General features: G+C 48.9%; 3 long non-coding RNA genes across 3 annotated transcripts in view; 2 read left to right on the top strand and 1 right to left on the bottom strand.

Moving 5' to 3' along the window:
• Positions 1-19957, top strand: part of LOC309642169 — a 998009-nt gene that overhangs the window by 691747 nt on the left and 286305 nt on the right. The window lies entirely within an intron of this gene.
• Positions 1-19957, bottom strand: part of LOC309642162 — a 360711-nt gene that overhangs the window by 92569 nt on the left and 248185 nt on the right. The gene's annotated exons all lie outside the window — the stretch shown is intronic.
• LOC309642783 lies at positions 4514-8074 on the top strand. Its single transcript, XR_014253381.1, has 2 exons — positions 4514-7230; positions 7452-8074. It is a non-coding gene; the product is annotated as an uncharacterized lncRNA (long non-coding RNA).

The raw sequence follows: 19957 nt of genomic DNA on the forward strand, positions 1-19957 counted from the left end.
GGAACCTCTTCTCTCCCCCAGCCTCCCATTTTGACTCATCTGTGGATGAGAGAATGGATGTCGCCGGGATCCCCGTGCTGCCTCAGCTGTCTGTGAGGCTGGGGTCCACGGAAGATGCAGGTGGCTGCCACGACCTGGTCCCACAAACCCAGCAGGACCTTGGGAGCTGGCGCGTTGGGTTGCCACTTCTTTCAGAACCCAGCCAAGTCCTCGGGTCTTAACTAAGCACAGGGTGCGGGAGGGATCTGCAAACACGGGGAGACCGAAGGGCTGCCTCTGAAAGCCTCACAGCCACTCCGGCACGAGCGCTCAGGGAGCAGACCCCACGTCATCAGAAACGAAGAAGCAGCTGGAAATTCACCTTGCCACGGGGAGACCACCCGACCACACCTCCACAGATGTGTCCAGGCTGCCACTCATCACACCGGCCCCAGCAAGGCTGAGGCTTGGACATGCCCAAGCCGTGACGCCCCCATGCTAGAGTTGATTGCTCTACACTTGAGAAGAATGAGGGCCTCTGGTCTGAAATATCTGCCTCGAATGTGGCATGAAAGCTCATCCCACTTACAGCAGGAACATGATGGCGGCAGCCAGAGAGCATATTCGTTTCTTGATAAAACAATTAGGGGAAACAGCTAGACAGCTGATTGGTTCATCAATGAACCCATCCCACATCTTCCAGACAAGACTGGACACCACATGAGATTTAATAAAATATATTGATCATTTTGGAGTTGGTTTGTAGGGCTGTGGGAATTCAGCCTGGGGCTTCAGTCTCATTAAACCTACCTCATCTCAAATGTTCTCCTTCAGGTTGATCTGAGAAGTATTTTTGTCTGCATTTGGCTCCCACTGTTGGAATTTTATATCTTTTTCGATTCATAGAATATTAATAACATGGATGAGGCTGTCAGTCTCCCCTCTTACCCCTTTCACATCCTTTTACCAAGATGGCTGTGCGGAATCACTCACTGGACTGCATTTTTATTTCTAGTCCTTATAAATACCAAGAAAATACTTAGACTTCACAAGCCAAAAAAAAAAAAGTCTTTACTAGGAGTCACTGTTTTCTAATAGCTCCCAAAAAAATAAATCTGTGAGGCATCAACAAAGCATAATTTTACTTTCAACACATTGACCTGAAATCTTTCTGTGATCAAGAAAATCCCAGGTTAGAGTATAAGGATTTCTCGAGGATCATTAACTCTCTTTCCTGAGCAACGTCATACAGATGGGGTGGTAGTTCTAGAATAATATACCCTTTCTTACAAAGAAATTAATGACAATTAAATTGCATAAAGAGAAGAGCAATCCATTAGCATTGCTGGGCTCAAAGACTGCCTCTATTTTTCTCTTAATGTGAGCTCAATAGACCTTGAATTTCTGGAAGATCCTGATGTGGGCAGTAGTTAACATCTTAATTTAGACTCAATCAATCCAACACTTGTTTGGAGAAAAGAATGGATGTGAATCATTGCCAGTTAATACAAGAACGTGAAAAGCTCGAATCATGCACTTTCCAACTCCATTCAAGGTCCACATGGGGAACCAATGCTTGCTTAGCGTGGAGGGCTGTCCTCAGGTACCCGTGGAGCTGCTTTAGAAGAGGACTCACAGACGTACTTCCCAACCTAGCTAAGTGTCAGGCAAGGGGAGTTCTGCGGGTCTGAGCCTGGTGTGGGCGCAGCTCTCTGCAGCTGTGGTCCCCACCTGGACTGTCAGATACGGTGCCCTCTTCTCCCTGCGAGAAGTCATTCCTTCAAATAGCCCCTCACAGAAAACCTCGCCTCCACCTATTGAAATAAAAGCTGTGTGTCTTCATTCACACAGCAAATATACAAGAAATATGCCAGTGGGGTGTTTGTATACCATCTCCTGGACGAAAATAATGATGTATTTGTTGCGTTTGCCAATTTCTGTTGTGTGAATATTCCCAACATGATCTATTTCAATCTACCAACCCAACAACACTGGCCACAGCGTTGGGGAGAGATGTATGGAATCAGCTCCTTTGAGTTGGTGCGAGCCTGCTCCGGCACAGCCCTGAAAGCACCTGTTCTTTTGTAGATGTGATGTGAGATGATGATACTACAAAGATCCACGGCACCGGGTTCCTGCCCTTGCGGAGCTCACAATATAGACAGGAGCACAGCACATGTGTGAGAAGCTTCCTTCTACCGAATGACATCATCTAAGTTTATTAGCGAGAGGAATTCTCCGAGAATGTTACGGAAGGCGTGTCTAGGGATCTGTGGGTGACCACGGCTTTGACATTGGTGCATGACACAAATGAATGAAATACAAAATCAGAAAGAAGAAAAGGAACCACAGAACAGACAATGCTGGTCTATATGACAGTAGAATATTCCTGAGATTTTTGCAAATATTTTTAAAGAATTCAATTAACAGATTTATAATTTAAGTGAAAAACAAATGTTCCAAAATAGCTGAGGTACATCTAGGAAAGAAAAGAAAGGAGACTCCAACCAAAATTAAGATAGAAATCCACATCCAGTAATGGTAGACATGGTCATTGATACCAACCCTTCCACTGAGAAGAACTGTAAAAGTTGGATAACGAAGGGGGCCAGTGGGACGTTCTGGGGCATGTGGCAGAGGTGGTCATAGATGAGGACTGACCCTCAGGACAGCCTTGGGCTAGCTATTATCTTTTTCTTGGGAAGATCCAAAGAGAGCTTTCTACTAAGTTGTTCTGATCGTCTCAGGCAAAAGATGCAGCAGAACTCTTTGGTCTTAATCCCCTAAGAGTCACCTTCTCTGAACTACTCACACATAGAATGAAAGCCCATTTGCAGGGTGGTGAGACTAGGATAGATATTTTTCTGACAAAGAATGGGCTGGATGAAACAACAGAGATAGGAAAATAGAAAAGGAAGAATGTCTTGAAAAGACTTACACCACCACTTGACTCAATGAAAATCAGTGTAAAGGCTCCAGGTGACTGGTAAATATTCCTTGTGCATCTTCTGAGGCATAAAGTCTTTTGCTTCCCAAGCGTTGCCTCTGTAAAGACTTAAATGACTGTGCCCTCCTATAGCTCAAGATATCGCTTCTGTCGCTCACAAGGGAAACCTGTCCGACAGCATCTCTTATCTGTCAAACAGAGGAAGCCGGGGCCTTTCCTGGCTGCTCTGATAAAGGGTGTTAGAAGGAAGGCGTGGCTGCCTGCACCGCAGAATGATTGGTGCAGATTTTGCCAGGTTTTAATGAGCAAAGGAAAGTGTTGCTCATCTCAGCAGTGTGGGAGCTAAATCACTGGCTTTCTTGACTTCCCTGGGAAAGCCATTTGTTCTATAATTATGTAAGACCCATATATATGTCACAGGAAGGCAGCGGGTTTACTATTTTAAATTAAATTTTGTTAGTGCTAGGAACTTCCACAAGCCCGGCTAACAGTCTACACCACCTTATCTCCATTCTGAGTGGGTATTTCACTGCAAAGAAGCCCTCCTCTGAAGGAAACGTGTGGTTTTGCTTGGCTTTGCTTTTCTCATAGAAAATGAAAATTCTATTACACAGAAGTGGAGAAGGGCAGCCGTTGATCCAGCTCCGCGTCAGAGGCGGGAAGCTCCCTTTCACGCTCTTCAAGCCCCTGCACAGTCGTGAGCCCGGTGCCCCCTCCTCCACCCAGCGAGCTGGTCCAGGAAGTTGTGCCGGTTTCCAGGTTACCCTGGGAGACAGGGAGGAGCACGGCCAAGGGCACAGCCTTGGGCTCAGGGTCACGCAGGGTGGTTACACGTCCTGACGTTTGTTATGACATAAGTTATGTTCGTTTCACTAACATTAAAGCTTAAGGTTATCAACTAAAGAGTTAATTACCTTCTCCATGTCTATTTTGCTGTCTTCAGGAAACCCGAGCTCCCAGGGAAGAAAGGAACAGTGTGACTTTTTCTTGATCAAGTGCGACGTGCAACAAGTATCCTCTTCCTCCCGCTCAGCCTGCACAACCGTAACATGACCCTGGACGGGTCACGTAGCACAGAGGGCAGGGGTGGGGTGGGTATCTGTGGCGCACCCCCGTGCTTGGGAGCCAGCTAAGGAAACTCTGCGCTTCTCAACAGAGAGAATTTAATAGAGGGAATTGTTGCCTACATGATGGCACAATTAAAAGATGACGAGGCAGGGCTTCCCTGGTGGCACAGTGGTTAAGAATCCGCCTGCCAATGCAGGCGACATGGGTTCAAGCCCTGATCCGGGAAGATTCCACATGCCATGGAGCAACTAAGCCCATGCGCCACAACTACTGAGCCTGTGCTCTAGAGCCTGCGAGCAGCCACAACTACTGAGCCCGCGTGCCACAACTACTGAAGCCCGCACGCCTACAGCCTGAGCTCCGCAACAAGAGAAGCCACTGCAATGAGAAGCCCGCGCACCGCAATGAAGAGTAGCCCCCGCTCACTGCAACTAGAGAAAGCCGCACGCAGCAACAAAGACCCAATGCAGCCAAAAATAAATAATAAATACATTTATAAAAAAAAAAAAAAAAAAAAGATGACGAGGCAAAGCAGAAAATAGCCCTGCAGGTGCCACTCACGTCCCAGGGGCTGAACGGCCATGGCAGAGCCCAGAATCCAGGGCCTTCAAGTGGGAACCAGCCCCTGGGGTGGGGAGTCCTGGTGGCAGCTGGGAACATGGCAAGTGGGATGTCTAGTAAGGGCTGGGCAAAGTGCGAGGGGGTGCCCCAGATCCTCCCCTTTGCCATCCTCCAATTTTCCACCAGTGCTTCCATGACCTAAGCCATCGGGAAGCAGGAGGCAAGGGACCCTGGGCAGTGTGACTCCCATCACTTCTGCCATTTTCTGTGCATTACAAGTGGGTCACCAGATGCAGCCCAAACTCAAGGGGAGGGGTTTACACAGGGAAGTGAATCCCCAGAGGCTGTCTACCACACCCTGAATAGCCATACGACATTGTGACGAGATGCTCGCCGTTGAGAGGCACACGGGAACCGAGACCCACTGAGAGAGGACCAGGCTATGCACTTGCCCGTCACGCACACTGAGCCACACACTTATTGCCTGGATGTTTTACATGGTTCAGTCTCTTGTATGAGTATGTGTATATTTTTGCTTAAGATGTATAGTTGAATATATTTAAATTAAATATGCATATGACATGACTAATTTATTTAGATATATATCTGTTGCTATTAGGAAATAGTTCTAGAAGATTCGAGGTGGGGGTGGGGAAGGGAGGTGGAGAAAGGATGGGTGTAGAGAAGCCAGTTCTGAGAAGATGGTCCAGGTGAGGAATATGAAACATTTGGCGTAGGGAACAGATTGTGTCCCCAAAGGGGAGGGGGGTGGGGAGGGATGGAGTGGGAGCTTGGGATTAGCAGATGCAAACAATTATATATAGGATGGATAGACAACAAGGTCCTACTGTAGAGCACAGCGAACTATATTCAGTATCCTGTGGTAAACCGTACTGAAAAAGAATATAAAAAAAGAATGTATATACACACACACACTCACACACACACACACATGTATAACTGAATCGCTTTGCTGTACAGCAGAAATTAATATGACATTGTAAATCAACTATACGTCAATTTTTAAAAATTAAAAAGAAAAAAAGAAACATCTTTGGATAGAAGTGGATGGCGGCAAGTAATTAAAAGGTGTTTCAGATTTCAAAAGGTCAGAATTGATGATGGACCAGTTAGATCCTGAGACAAGAAGACTAGGGGTTCTGATTTCTCCCATTTGCTCAGATATTAAATCTAGACGACGTTAATAAACCAAAGCTGGTCTGGGGTTGAGGAGGATACAACGCAGGTGAGAAGGATGGGGGCGGTGGTCCCCTCCATACGTGGCCCCGGCAGCCCCTTCTGGGGAGAGGAGCTCAGGGGGTGCGAGCAAACCTACGGCGTTGGGCGGACAGGAGGAGCCGAAGGCTGGGCCACCCCGTGCCTAGGGCACTGGAAAACTATTCACCTGGTCAAATTAAGGGCCAAATCATTTCTTTTTAATACAAGACTCTCTGTGAAGAGGGGTTTTTATCTATCTGTGCTTTTTATTATGTTATGCTTTGAAGTGAGACCTTTCAAGGGTTTGGAGCAAGAATTGAGGAATGGAGAGTGAGGGGAGATGGCTGGGGGGGTGGTCCCCGCCTCCATCATCCCTGTGCGTTCCCATCACTATTCCTGGCCTGCCTGTTCCTCTGCTGCCTGGGCCGCTCTGCAGGGCCTGCCTCCACCTACCCAGAGACCCCCTCCCCAGCCTGCTGCCCCCACCTGGCACAGGAGGGCACCCAAAGATGCTCATCTGCGTCAGGATGTAACACATTTGATGATCGCCTTCCTTCACCCGACGTCCACGCTGCCGGCGCTCCGCTTTGTAATAAGAATCACTTCTCCCTGGAGAAGACTTCTCTGATCTGATTAAGCATGGGATGGTGACAGTATCCATAATTAAGAGTAGTTAGACGCAAATTTGAGGAAATGTGTTTGAAAAACCTCTGGATTATGATCTCCACTAATCACTGACTTAGATTGAACGTGACGGCTTGAAGGCTCGTTTCAGCTTCCTCTGCGACAGCCGCATAATTCTCTTTGTACATTAGACAGTCAGTCGTGATGGGTTCTGAACGGGTTCACGGAAGCCGTTCCCGGTGGGCCTGTTTTGAAAGTGGCCCCATTTTATACCCGTGTGCAGTATTCATTGGCTGTCACCCCCGATGTGATTCGCATGCCTCCCAGTGGGGCGGAGAGAAAGGCGGAAACAACAGGATAATCTGTATGGACCCAGGCGGTGCGGCAGGGCCAGTTCCCGAATCACTCAGAAGCACCCGGGCCTCGCGTTTCAGTCCCAAGGCCTCACCGGGGACAGTTTCTGACCTCAGAGCTCAGCCCAGCACAGCAACCACTTGAATCCGTAAGTGACCGTCCGTCGTCTGAGAGCCTTTTCCTGTATGAAGCAATTTTTAAACTTGAACTATTAGCATGTTTATTTATACCTAGGCAGCTTCCAAAACTAGCGTTGGAAACACTGATGCTGTAACATGACAACGCATTTAAACGAAGAGTGCAGCCGTGGGTGGGGCTGCTGGGGGCAGTGGGAGGCCTGATGGGGGAAGCCGGGCCACGTCCTGATGCTGCAGCCAGTCCAGCGCTGACCCCCGAGCTTCCCGACAGCCCAGGGAGGGGACACCTGCCGGGCCGTGCGGCTCTCGGCCTGAGGAAGACGAGCAGAGGTCACCCAGAGGGTACCTTTCCCAGGGAGCTTGGAGGGGAGCTTTCCTGCCAGCTCACCATGGTGGCCTCACGGTGCAGAACTGTTCTACAACAAGACTGGTTTGAATCCCTGAATTCAGAAAGAAATGAAATCGTGAAATAACGTGATAAGTTTGGGGGGGGGGTGTCTGGGTTGCTATCTAACAATGTCCTGACATCAGTGAGGTGTAATTCATTTCGATCCCCTCTGCAGCTTTCCCGGAGGTCCTAACCCGCCAGAGCACCGCGACTTCTCCCTCTCTCCTTCCTGTTGGGTCTCCCCCAAAATCAATTTCCACGAACTCCACACAAGCCAGTGAATTACGTGGTCCCCCAGCAGGAGTTTCCGTGGCAGATGAAGAAGATGCGTTTCCTATGACACTCACTCCATCACGAGAGAATCTTTTGCCGCCCCGCTGAATCTGGGTAGGATCTCTCACTGCTGTGACCAGAAGTACAGCACGGAAGGGACAAGCCCAGGCCTTAAGAAATCAGAGGATGTTACTTGCTGTCTCCTGGGAGGCTCCCTCAGGGGAAAACCAGCTTCCCTGTTAAACGCCTGCCTATCCTTGGAGGACGCTTCTATCAGCCTAGGAGAGGCTGAGTGCAGAGAGAGCGATGCCAGCCAGCCCAGCCCCGGGCCATCTTGGACATTCCAACTCCAGCCTCTCCACGTGGAGAAGAAGCAAAGCTACCGAATCAGGAGCCCAGAGGAGCAGACCCAGCCAGCTCCAGCCCCGCAAGCCCCTCAAGGGAGACGCCAGCTGCAGTCTCTCCAAATTCTAGAACCACAGAATTGTAAGCGTCATAAAAGGTATGTCACTTTGCACCATTAAATTGTGTTGGTTTGTTTTTTGCACCAATAGCTAACCAGAAAAATTATACATTAGAAGTTACATTCCTCCCCGCCTCCTCGCAAAAAAAAGGAAGTTCTATCCCTACCTGGAGATCTTCCATCCAGCTGTCACTCTTAGAGCTACCTGGGGCCACCCACACTCCATGCTTTTGCATTATTCAGCATGCATAAGGGAAAAAAAAAAACATGTACGGAGAGAGATGGAGAGAGGAGAGGAGAGACAGAGAGAAACAGAGGGACACAGAGACCGAAAGAGTCAGAGAGAGATGAGGTAGAGATACTGGGTGAAGAAAGGGATAAGCCTAAGCATCAGGGCCTTAGTGATGTGGAAAGAGGTGCCCTATCTCAGACGAGCCCACCAGGCCATTATGACATCTAATCACCCAGGGGGAGACTTGAGCTAACATAATACATAATATAATGTTGCCTATAGCTACAAAAAAAAGGTTGGTGGGCTCAGATCAGCATTTGTTTTTTGTTTTCTTTAAAAAAAGCATTTGTTTTCCTGCCACTACTATGGCCTGGCAGCATCCCTCGCATTCAGAAGAGGGTTCCTACCCCACAGGCAGAGGCATTTCAGAGCCCAAACCCCCTCATTTGAAAGTTGAAGAAGAACAACTAGAGCACGCGGGGCTGAGGCGGGGGCGAGGAGCAATGGGGACCCTCCCGGCCACCGGCTCTGTGCATCGGCTTGCCCTGGGGGAGCTGGTGCCACGGGCGGAGCTGAGGATCCTGCCTGGACTGTCTCCACGTGCTGAGCGACAGCTGGTGCCACAGGTGAGAGCTTTCTGGATGGAAATAAAACTTTTATTTTTATTGGTATATCTATCGCAAATAATTTTACATTCATTCTTGTCACACCAAGTAAACCTGCAAAATGTGTTCAAGAGCTGCCACTGCCTGATATGCGGTGGCAAAAGCCATGTGACGTGTGATTAAGCTTGGAGCCTTGGAACTCTGAAGAAATGAAGCCATGACAGCCTTCGTAAACTGTGTACACTCCCGGGATGGTGCCTGAGACGCAGAGCCAAGGACTGACAGGTGTTTTGCTTCAGAGCAGAGTATATTCATTCTGGAATTCCTTTGGCTACGTGTCAGTTGGACGTGGAGAATTTCCATGGCAAGTTGCACTAAATCAAGCATATTAAGAGAGGTGGTAAGGCTGAGATGCAATTGTTAATGGAGAAGAATGTCCCCGTGTCACCCTGATGTGAAAAGCTGCAGCTGCGGGAGGACCTCGTGGGGCACCTGCGCTGTCGTTCCCAAATCACGTGGGGACACCCGCCCTCCGCCTCACCCTTCAAGTCTGGAGTCAAGAGAAAGAAGCAAAGGAAGGGATGAGGGTCCGTGGGAAGCCCTGCCAGGCCCCGCGGCGGAGCCCCCGGTGTATGGAAACGGATTCATCAGTGTCACGGGCGTTGCTGACGTCAAGCTTGCTGTCCATTTCCTCCCACGTGACAGTGACCTTGCCATCTTAGTGGGGGACGAAGTGAGCCCCGCGCCCATCAGACCCACTAACCTGTGTCCTGGTCACGCCGCCCCAGGCAGGAAAGGACTGGCACCCGGGTCTCTTAGCCGCGGCGGGAGCCGAGACTGTCCCCGCCCCGGTCCCAGTCCGGAAGAGGCTGCTGCTTCTGTCTCCCCAGGGTCAGGTTCTGCTGCCTCACTTCCCACACTGCTTGTTCCGGCCAGACTAATGCCTCGTAATCCCCACCACCAGAGCCCACCCCCGGTTCTCCGGCCCTCCTGTAAGACTTTGTTCCCTGACTGTGTTGTGTCCACCCAGCCCCACGGCTGAAATCCACGCTTCTGACCCGTTTCAGGCCTACTGGCCCCAGTTCCTTTCCTGTGGCCACTGGCCCAGCACTCAGGGCTCCTGCCTCCATCTCCTCCGTGGCTCCTCGGGGCGCCGGGGCCACATTCTCAGTGGCCCCCTGCCCCTCACAGGCTGTGCACGTGGAGGAGATAGGGAGGGAGTGAACCCACAAAGCAGAGCCTGAATGGCCATGTGGTTTGGTCAGTAGGCGTCTGGAACCTTCCCTGGGTGTTCCACCCCTGTCCAGCTGAGCTCCACCGGGGCCCCGATCAGGGCCTGGTAGTCACTTGGGTTCTTGAAGCAAGTAGCCTCCAGACACAGAGCGGGCCTCTGAGGAAGGGCTGTGGGGCAGGGCTTGGCTGGGACGGGGGCAAAAGCCAGGTCAGGCGACCATCCGTGCAGCTGGGAGAAGTCTGGGAACAGCTGGCTGGCTCAGGCCTGGGAGACCCTGGGACCACCTGCTTGCTGCAGGTCACACCCCAGCGGGATGGATGTGGTAACTCCGGTGCCGTGCCAGGCCTCCTCGGAATGGTCTGGACCCCAACAGGTGAGTCACTGTGCCCAGCCCCCAGCCCCTGTGTGCTGGGGATGCCCCACAAAGCAGGTCTCCAAGGCCTGGGTCTCTCAAGAAGCTCCCTGAGGTAGTGGCCAGAGCAGAGATAGACGGGGATGGGAAAGGTCTCCTTGGTACGGGCTTCCTAATATTTGGCTGGTTTCAGGTGGGATTCCTTACTGGAAAGGGCACTCGGTGACCAGTTCTGACCCTGCAGCTCTGTAAACCGGAGAGCACATCACTCCCCCTCTGAGCCCCATTAGCTTCATCTCCAGAGGAAGCACCAGACTATCTGCTCTGCAGGCAGGGATGCTTGGAGAAGCCAGGAAACTAACATACACTACCATGTTTTCTCTTCATTATAAAATGTGTTTATCACCATCCTTGGTTTGTCCTTAGCAACTGACGGTGAGAAATAGATACTGGGTGTGGAGATTAGACATTCAAGAATAGGGAACAACCACCTAGGATATTAAGATCATCAAGTCAAGAGAATCCACATTTTTAACCTTTCTCCTCTATTTCTGCAAAGGTTCCTGCCCCTCTGCCCCTGTTTTTGCTCCCACAGTGGGCGTGACGTGTGCCTGGACGGCCAGACCACACAGGTGCAGAGAACCGCTCTTCTGAGAGGGTGTGAGCGCCCGCCCCAGGGGGATGAACTGAAGGACCCTTTCTCCATCCACATCCTCTTGAACTGGACGTGATGGTAGAAATTAGGTCGCATTTGTCTCAATTTTAGCCAAACGTCAGTAGCTTCATCTTTGCTGCCCTGTCTCTGTTTCTCCACCCGCCATTCACCCCTAACTGGCTCCCATCAGCCTCGGGCCTGCATCACTCCATCCAAGCCGCCATGGTTAAAATCACCAGTGACCGTGACCTTTGGCGAGCGTCCTTTGTACTCAGAGCAGACCTCTGTCTGTGGAGACTCTTCCTGGGATCGAGTGACACAGCCCACCTTCCAGCACGCTCTTGGCTGCTCTATCTCCATCTGCAGACTCTCTCCTCTACCAGGCCACCAAATATCAAAGACTCTCAAGGTTCTTCCTCTCCATTTATATCCTTTCTCTAGAAATTCTCATCTGTGTCCAGTACAATCACAGATTTACATCTCAGCCCAGACTTCTTGTCTGGGCTACAGACCATATACACCAAACAACCTAGTGGGCATCTCTCCATGCAGGGCTCACAGATGTTCACACTCCACAGAGCCAAAAAATTAACTCCCGATCTTCTCCTCCAACCCTGGTCCTCCCCAGCACTCCTTTTCTTAGCAACTAGAACCACCATGCAATTAGCTGGACAAACCAGGACTTCAACATTCATCCAAACTCCTGTCTCTCCTTTATCCACTCATGCAAAGGTCATCCTGCACCAAGCCCTGGAGATCTCACCTCCTCAGTCTCTGTTCCAAACGTGGTCCATCATTGGTCCTGTCCAAGCTGCCACCATATCCGCCCCTGTGACCCCTGACCTCTCCATGTGATAAGCCTCGTCCCCTCCTGTACCTCCCAACCCGACAAAGCGATCTTTTACAAAAAGGCAAAACTGATCATGTTGCCTCCCTGCCTAAAATCCTTCCCATTTTGTAGGCCTTAAAGACGACCTCCCATCGTTCTCAGGGTGAAGACCACAATTCCTTACTCGGCCATAAGACCCTGCACACGTTCCTCCCTCTCCGAGGACATCACGCCCCTCGATGGCACAGCTTCACGGCAGGAAGAGCACAGCCCTTAGCACAGCTGTTTGGGTGATGATCTGATCGCTGGCCACCTTCACCCACAGGCTGTATTCTTCACAAGGTCTGTTTTGCTCACCTTTTATCTCTGTGCCTAGCATGATGCCTAGTCCAAACAATCCTTATGAACAAATGAGCTAATCATTATTTTAAATGTTTCACCCCAAACCAAAGCACACTGAACCTGAAAACTAGAACCGGGTCCCCACCAGACACCCCAGGAATGGCCCTGGAAAGGCAGCTGGGGCGACGTCTCTGTGTAGAGCTACTGCTCTCTGCTTCGTCTTTGCCGGAGTGATGCGGAATCACCTCTGGCTGGACCACGGCTCACCGCCTCCATCAGGACCACTCTGGCGAAGCCAGCCTCCACCCCTCCTCTGCTGCCAGTGCCCGTGGCTCCAGTTTAGACCGTGAAACGTGCCTGTCTTCACGGGCAGCAGAAATTATGCATACATTACGCTCCTCTGGACCCGAGAATGGACTTAGATGCCTTGTTACTGCCCGGTGCGCACTCGTGCTTTCTTTCTCTTTATTTCCATTTAAGTATGGCTGGATGGTTTGCCTCACCTCGAATCTGAAATAGTGCTTTTCCACTGAAATGCGTTTATGAGAAGGAGAGAAAACAGTTTGACTGTAAATCTGTGGCTGAGACTAAATATTGGTTGGTTAAATCAAGTCCACAAGTGCTTTCCTAGGAGCCGCTGACTCAAAACACAAGCCACTGCCATTTTCCTGAAAGTGATCTGGAGTCTGGGGGTGTGACAGGGGAAGGGAGTGAGCGGGCAAAGGGTGGATTTAATGGGGCACGAGTAGGTGGGAGACAGGGCAGCATCTGGGGGGACCAGGAATACAGTCATCGTAGCCGAGAGACAGCGTCTGGACACAGCAACCCACCACGCTTTGAGCCCAGGGACGCGGAGGTTTTACCACGAGGCGTCCAGAGGGAGAGCCGAGGCTTCTTCCGCTTATCTTCACAAATGGCCGGATTTATATAAAGAAATGGCTCATCCAACAGCCAAGGCTCCCTCTGGGGGCAGGTATTATAATGAGAACCAAGCAGAAGGCTGAGCTGCTGGTCCTGTGGGCATCTCTCCTTTCACGTCTGCTCCACAGCAGGGAGTGAGAGGGGGAGAAAGGGGGGAGAGTTCAGGGGGAGGTGGAGCAGGGCAGGCGGGAAGCAGAAGGAGGTGGCAGAACCCTGGCTATGGACCACAGGTTCCCCCTGCGTCCATCTCCTCCTGCCGGGGCACACGCAGAGCAAAGCCAGTTCAGAGGCATGAAGGTCGTCTCCAAGTTGTCCTCTGACCTGTACTTCTTTCGTGCTTTCTGGCTGATGAAATATGAGACAAACATCAAACCGCAGAAGCAAATGCCTGTGCTCTCCGACTCAGTAGCCACATATTAGAGACCTGGCACTTTTTATGAGTGATAATACAGTGTTTTGCCTCTCATCTGAAGACTTTATTTGCCCAGAAAAGTGCATTCGAGCTTGCCCTGGTTCCTCTGCACTGGCTCCCTGGTGGTACGAGGGTAACGGTTGGAGCCCAGCCGCTGGGCATCCCAAACCTATTAAGGGTGTTTACCACCTGATGACAAGAAAACAGCCCCAAGATCAAGAAGACATCATCAGAGAGGCTCATCGGCTCTCTTTAAAAGGAAAAAAGGATGTGAAGTCATTAATGCTGAGGATATGAGAATCTTCAGATAACAGCCTAATATGATATTTTGACAGATATTTGTTTCCATGAAAAGTAATGAATTTCACAAGAGAAACAGATTGGAAAATGATTAAATGGACACAGTGCTTCGGAGCGTGGCTCCCGAGACCACATTCCCTGAATAATGATGTTCTCTGCTGTGATGTGCTGTCTGGGCAGGAGCTCCCCTCCAGATACATCAAGCCGATCACGGCGGGGACATCTCCCCCGCCAGTGTCCCCGGAGAGGGGTAATGAAAGACTTCTGCAATATCTGGGATAGAACCAAGAAAAAGAGTGTGCTTGGGATTTCTCCGAGCAGGAGAATTTTCCAATTTCTTCTTTACTGAACTGCGACTGCCGCATTGATCCCTGGTGCTATCCTAGCCATCAGTAATCCACTACCCTCTATCGAACACTTTCTAAAGTTTTCAGAGCTCCCGTCTTTTATGCTTCTTTAAGGGACAAAAGCAGAGACAGAGTCTGCTCTGGACTGGAAGTTTCTCTTGGTTCAAATAGGACATTTTTCTAGGGTCTGTTCACCTGGGCCTCTATTGATAAGGTGTTTTAGTCTGTAGAAGGTTGATCTAAAGGTTAGGTCACATTCTTTAAAAACTGAAAACCTCAGCAGACCATTTCGAGATCCATCCAGTTTTCCAGCTTCCGGCATCTTCCCAGAGCAGTAGCAGTTGCTGTTCAACAATTCTTCTCTCGAACTTCAGCAACTTAGCCGCTCTTGGTGTCAGCAAAGGTTCCAAACTGTGAGGTTCAATGCACACTTCCTTCATGACGTACCAGTAACAGCCACGTCCACAGGCCAGGGCCATGGCTCCCAGACTGACACCGTGGCACTTCCGGTGGGTCTGAGCTGGGCCCCCCGCTGGATCCTGTTAGAGTCTGGTGAACAACTTGATCACAGATTCTGCCTAATGACCACAACAGGCCACACGGTGTATGATGGACCGTCTCAGGGACACAGAGAGAAGGGCTGGGGGACTTGGTTTATGGCCAGGGATGTACCCACGCCAGCCCACCACTCACAGACCCTGGAGGAGCCCAAGTTGGGGCTTGGGGGCTTTGGGTCTGGGCTGCTTGGCCCTGGGCTGTGCTTGGAGAATCACCGTAGACAAGGTCTTGGTATTAACACGATCTATAATACACTTATTTCTTGGTTTAAAGGCAGAAGTCCCATTCATGCACTTAATTAAAGCAACTACTATAGATCAAATTTTCACATTGGTAGGATGTCTCTAAAAATTTGCCCTGGGTTTTAGGAGTTAAGCTGCACTGTCATTAGAACTATATTTGAGAAAGAATGTCCCAACTCTGTTGATCAGGGCTCTCCACCCTGGGGTCCAAAGGCAGACAACCTCCTATGCGACCCACTGGGCGGGGGCCTCTCAGTTTTCAGAGCTGGTCAGTACAACCTCCTCGGGGTCTCCAGGAGACTTCCCAAAAATGAAAACATTGCTGAGTTATCAAGAGAAACAGGCATTCCTCTTTTAAAAGATCCAACTTTTCAAAATGTATTAAAACTGAGATGCATATGGTTTATATATACATAAATGTGTGTGCAATTTATGCCAAGGAAGACAGGGGAAATGTCAACTATAAATTGGGAATGTTTGGCCTTTGGTAAACAAAATATACAGTAGTGGATACGCTCATAAAATTAGACTCAAGTCCTTACTGGCCATCGTAAAGCATGGATGTAACACTAACATCAGTGACTGATTTTACAAAACAGCAAAAACACTCTGGGTGACACCAAACTGGTTATTTCTCCCCAAGGCCGTGTAGGTTGTAAACTCCTCACTGCGTGGGAGGAAGGGGGCCACCTGGGAGGCAGTGACTGTCCAGGGCCTTGGGTCATTCTCTAACATCTAAAAGCCAGGTCCAGTGTGTGATTTGCACATGTGCACCTGCCCAATAGTTACAGGGCCTCCAAGTTTTTAAATGTTTTATGAATCACTATTCTATGATTTCATAATTTTCCTTACATCGTGATATGAAGATGAAATAAGAATGGGAGATGAAACATGGGATTTTGGAGGGAAAGTGGGCCTAAGAGCCCATTTACTTCCATCCCTCCCTCCTCTGAGCATCACGGAACCACCTTGTTGGGGGGCACAGGGGGTCCTGTTTCATGATCCTTCCGCTAAGCTCGGCTGCTTTCCCATTAAGAACACGGTGCGTTGTGATACCTGCTACTGTGCGGTGGGACAGCCCAGATAAATGCTGGTTCCTGAATCTCCTTCTTCTCCCTTCACAGCACAGAGTAGAAAATGGGTAACAATCTTTCCTCAGTCTCAATTTTGCCTTTTATTCTTTTATTCAAAAATATTTTTCATGCACCACATATGCGCCTGATATTTTGCTGGAATGTTCCTTGGCTCCACAGAGCAACGTCCAGCAATGAATGAATGGATGCATTTTGCTGCCCCTATTAACAAAGATGAATGGAATGATGACACCCAGGATTAGGGGACATGGGCAAACTTGATAAGAGGAGTAAAAGCTTGAGCAAAATATTCCTGGTGAGCAAACTGAAAGAAAATATTTTAAATGGCTATGCCCTTTGGCCTAGCAATTTTGCATCTAAGAATCTGTAACAAGTAAATAATTAGAAATACATTTGATAACTTGAATTCAAGGGTTTTCAATACAGTACATTTTATAGCAATGAAAAATATAAAAAGATACCTGAATATCAAGCAATAGGGGATTTCTTAAGTAAATTTTGGTATGTCTACATAATAGAATTCTATAAACCATCAAAATCCTATTATATGAGAACACTACTTGACACAAGAAAAATTCACAATGCATTGAATCTGTAAATTACTTTTCTGGGGAATTCATATCGTTATGACACTGAGTCTTCCTATCCACACATGTGGTATATTTCTCCATTTACTTAGGTCTTCCTTAATAACTTTTAAAATAAATTTTTATTACTTTTTCTTATACATTGCTTTAGATTTATTCCTTGATTTTTTCAGATATACTTTATAAGTGTTGGTTGCTGGTGTTAGAAATGCAATTTAATTCAGTAAAATGAGAAAATAGCCACAGTGGCTTTCTTTTGGTGACTATTTTCCTGGTATATCTTTTGTCCAGTCTACAGAAGGATACATAAAATCACACCCTTTTTATATAAAAAAGATAACAATAAATAAAATTATAGTCACAAAAGTAGATTAAAAATCTTACCCCAAAGCGTTAATAGCCTGGGTAGCATGACCACAGGAAATTCTATGTATTTATTTACTGATTTTAGTGCTTGTGACTTTTTTTATTTTTCAAGTTTTCTGCTCTGAATATTTTTTTAATTTGAATAAACATAACAAACATTTTTATTAAAAAATGAATAGTTTTTTCTCTATTGGTCTCCTCTGTATCTCCTCCCCTCTAATAAACTATTAGAGCACAGAGCCGTGTTTAATTTTGCAGATTCCAGACACTGGTTCCATCTGTACATTAGAGGATATATTTCTAGAACTTAGGAATTGTCTACCCTTTTTTGGCAATTCCTCAATTACAGCCCAGTAAACATTGCCTTGTTCAAGCCCTCTCCCTGCAGCCGAGCAGGACGCTATGGGGCCTTCCCAGGGCAGTCCCTTCCCCCATACCCTCTGCTGTAGCTACCTAGATAACAGTATCTAATGCACATTCCTGAGTTGTTTTACAGATGTGAAAACCCCCCACCAAGTGGAAGAAATCAACTGCTTGATGACCATGAGCATGTAGCCCCCAGACCTACTGGCGCCTAAGGATTGATGATGTGAACCCCTGTGACACGGCCCTATTACCTCACTAGCAGCCAGAGAATTGTGCATGAACCGATCACATACCCTGCTACCCCACTCCCTCACCTGGCCTTTAAAAATGCTTTGCTGAAATCCTTCAGAGAGCTCGGGGTTTTGTGGGGCATGAGCCAACCGTCTCCTCGCACGGCCCTGCAATAAACCTTTCTCTGCTCCAAACTCCAGCGTTTCGGTGTGTTTGGCCTCACTGTGCGTCAGGCACACGAACCTGCACTAACATCCCCGCAGCCTCCACGAAACAGCCCCTATGGCTGGGGGTGTCCTATATCCACAGGTATTGAATCTGGACCCCAGAGAAGACAGTCGCTGTCTGCGGACACTGGAGGGGACCGATCCACCTCGTAAAGTGAAGTGAGAAATTGAGACCCCGGACAACCACCACCGTTTAGCAGGCGTGCATCACACCTGTGGGGGCACAACAGCTCATCCCAGTGTGGCGTCTACCAAGAGGCCAGGAACGAAGGGAAGAGCTTCTCAGGTCGGGACCTTCGGAGACGCTCCCAGCATCATCTGCCAACGTGGCAAACGCGTGAGATGATGAAGGGAGATGGGGGTCGCGGGTGGCCCAGGAGACCGCAGATGCCCTGAGCTGCCCATCGGAAAACCAGGTAGAGAAGGAGGAGAGAAACGTGGCACTAACTGCTCCCTCCAAGGAAGCGATACACAAATTCACTCATAAAAAGGTGCAGGGCTTCCCTGGTGGCGCAGTGGTTGAGAATCCGCCTGCCAATGCAGGGGACACGGGTTCGAGCCCTGCTCTGGGAAGATCCCACATGCCGTGGAGCAACTAGGCCCGTGAGCCACAATTACTGAGCCTGCGCGTCTGGAGCCTGTGCTCCGCAACAAGAGAGGCCGCGATGGTGAGAGGCCCGCGCACCACGATGAAGAGTGGCCCCCACTTGCCACAACTAGAGAAAGCCCTCGCACAGAAACGAAGACTCAACACAGCCATAAATAAATAAATAAATAAATAAAAAACATATAAAAAAAGGTGCAACACCAAGGGGTCAACCTCAGAAGCCCGGCTTTCCTTCTCCTAATCCATTGGCTTTACTCCCTAGTGGATGGTCAACTGGGCAGTGGCTATTTCTGGGGAGAAAGTATATCAGTCAGCTCAGGCACCAGAACAAAATATCATAGACCTGGGGGGGCTTAAGCGACAGACATATATTTTTCTACAGTTCTGGAGGCCAAGAAGTTCAAGATCAAGGTCCCTACAGATTCTGTTCAGATTCTGTTCTTGGTGGGGGCTCCCTCCCTGGATTGCAGATAGCCACCTTCTCACGGCATCTTCACATGATGAAGAGAGCAAACGATGGGGTCTCTTTGTCTTCTTATCAGAGCACAAGTCCTATCCTGGGGCTCCAACCTCATGACCTCATCTAAACCTAATTACCTCCCAAAGCCCATCACAATGTGATGGCCTCCTAATTCCATCACATCGGGGGTTAGGACTTCAACACATAAGTTAGAGGAGGTGAGGGACACACAAACATTAGTCCATAGCAGGAGATGGCCAGCAGTGCCTGCCTAGACCCCTCGCCGAGCACTCAGGTGTCCACAGAGGGCTGACTGGTAGAGGATGATTCTGTATCTGCCTCCAGGGGCCTCTGGATATTGGAAACAGGGGCTCTAAGAATTAACCCCAAGTTCACACCTCACCCTGAGAGCAAGCACACACGTCCTAGTTCGTTTCTCGTCTCAAATTATGCCCAGCGCTGCCGACTCATAGCTCTTTAGCAATTAGATACTGAGGCGAAGGGACAACACAAAATGCCCCCAAAACATGCATTAATAATGTAAAAAGTGGTGTTAATTAGCATATTATTAATATGCAAATTCTCTTTCATTATGAAATGTAGAAAATTAAATCTCTTTCCCTGTGTAGATTACAGTCTGAGGACATTTAACTCCAGAGCTGTCCCTTTTTCTCCTTGCTCTGGTCAGAGGGTCCCGTCCAGCTCAGCTTCTTTCTGCCAGAGGATGGGCTGCCCTGGCTTTGCCGGAACACGCGATGCTCCCACATTTCCTCCCAAGTTGAATCCTCCTTTCCCGCGAATTTTAGAGATGATCGAATTCCCAACTCTTTTTTTTTTTTTTTAATTTTTTTTCTTTTAATTAATTAATTAATTAATTAATTATTTTATTTTTGGCTGCATTGGATCTTCGTTTTTCTGTGCGAGGGCTTTCTCTAGTTGCGGCAAGCGGGGACCACTCTTCATCGCGGTGCGCGGGCC

This window comes from Balaenoptera physalus (genome assembly GCF_965194825.1).
Source record: "Balaenoptera physalus genome assembly, chromosome: 14".
Taxonomy (NCBI): Eukaryota; Metazoa; Chordata; class Mammalia; order Artiodactyla; family Balaenopteridae; genus Balaenoptera; species Balaenoptera physalus.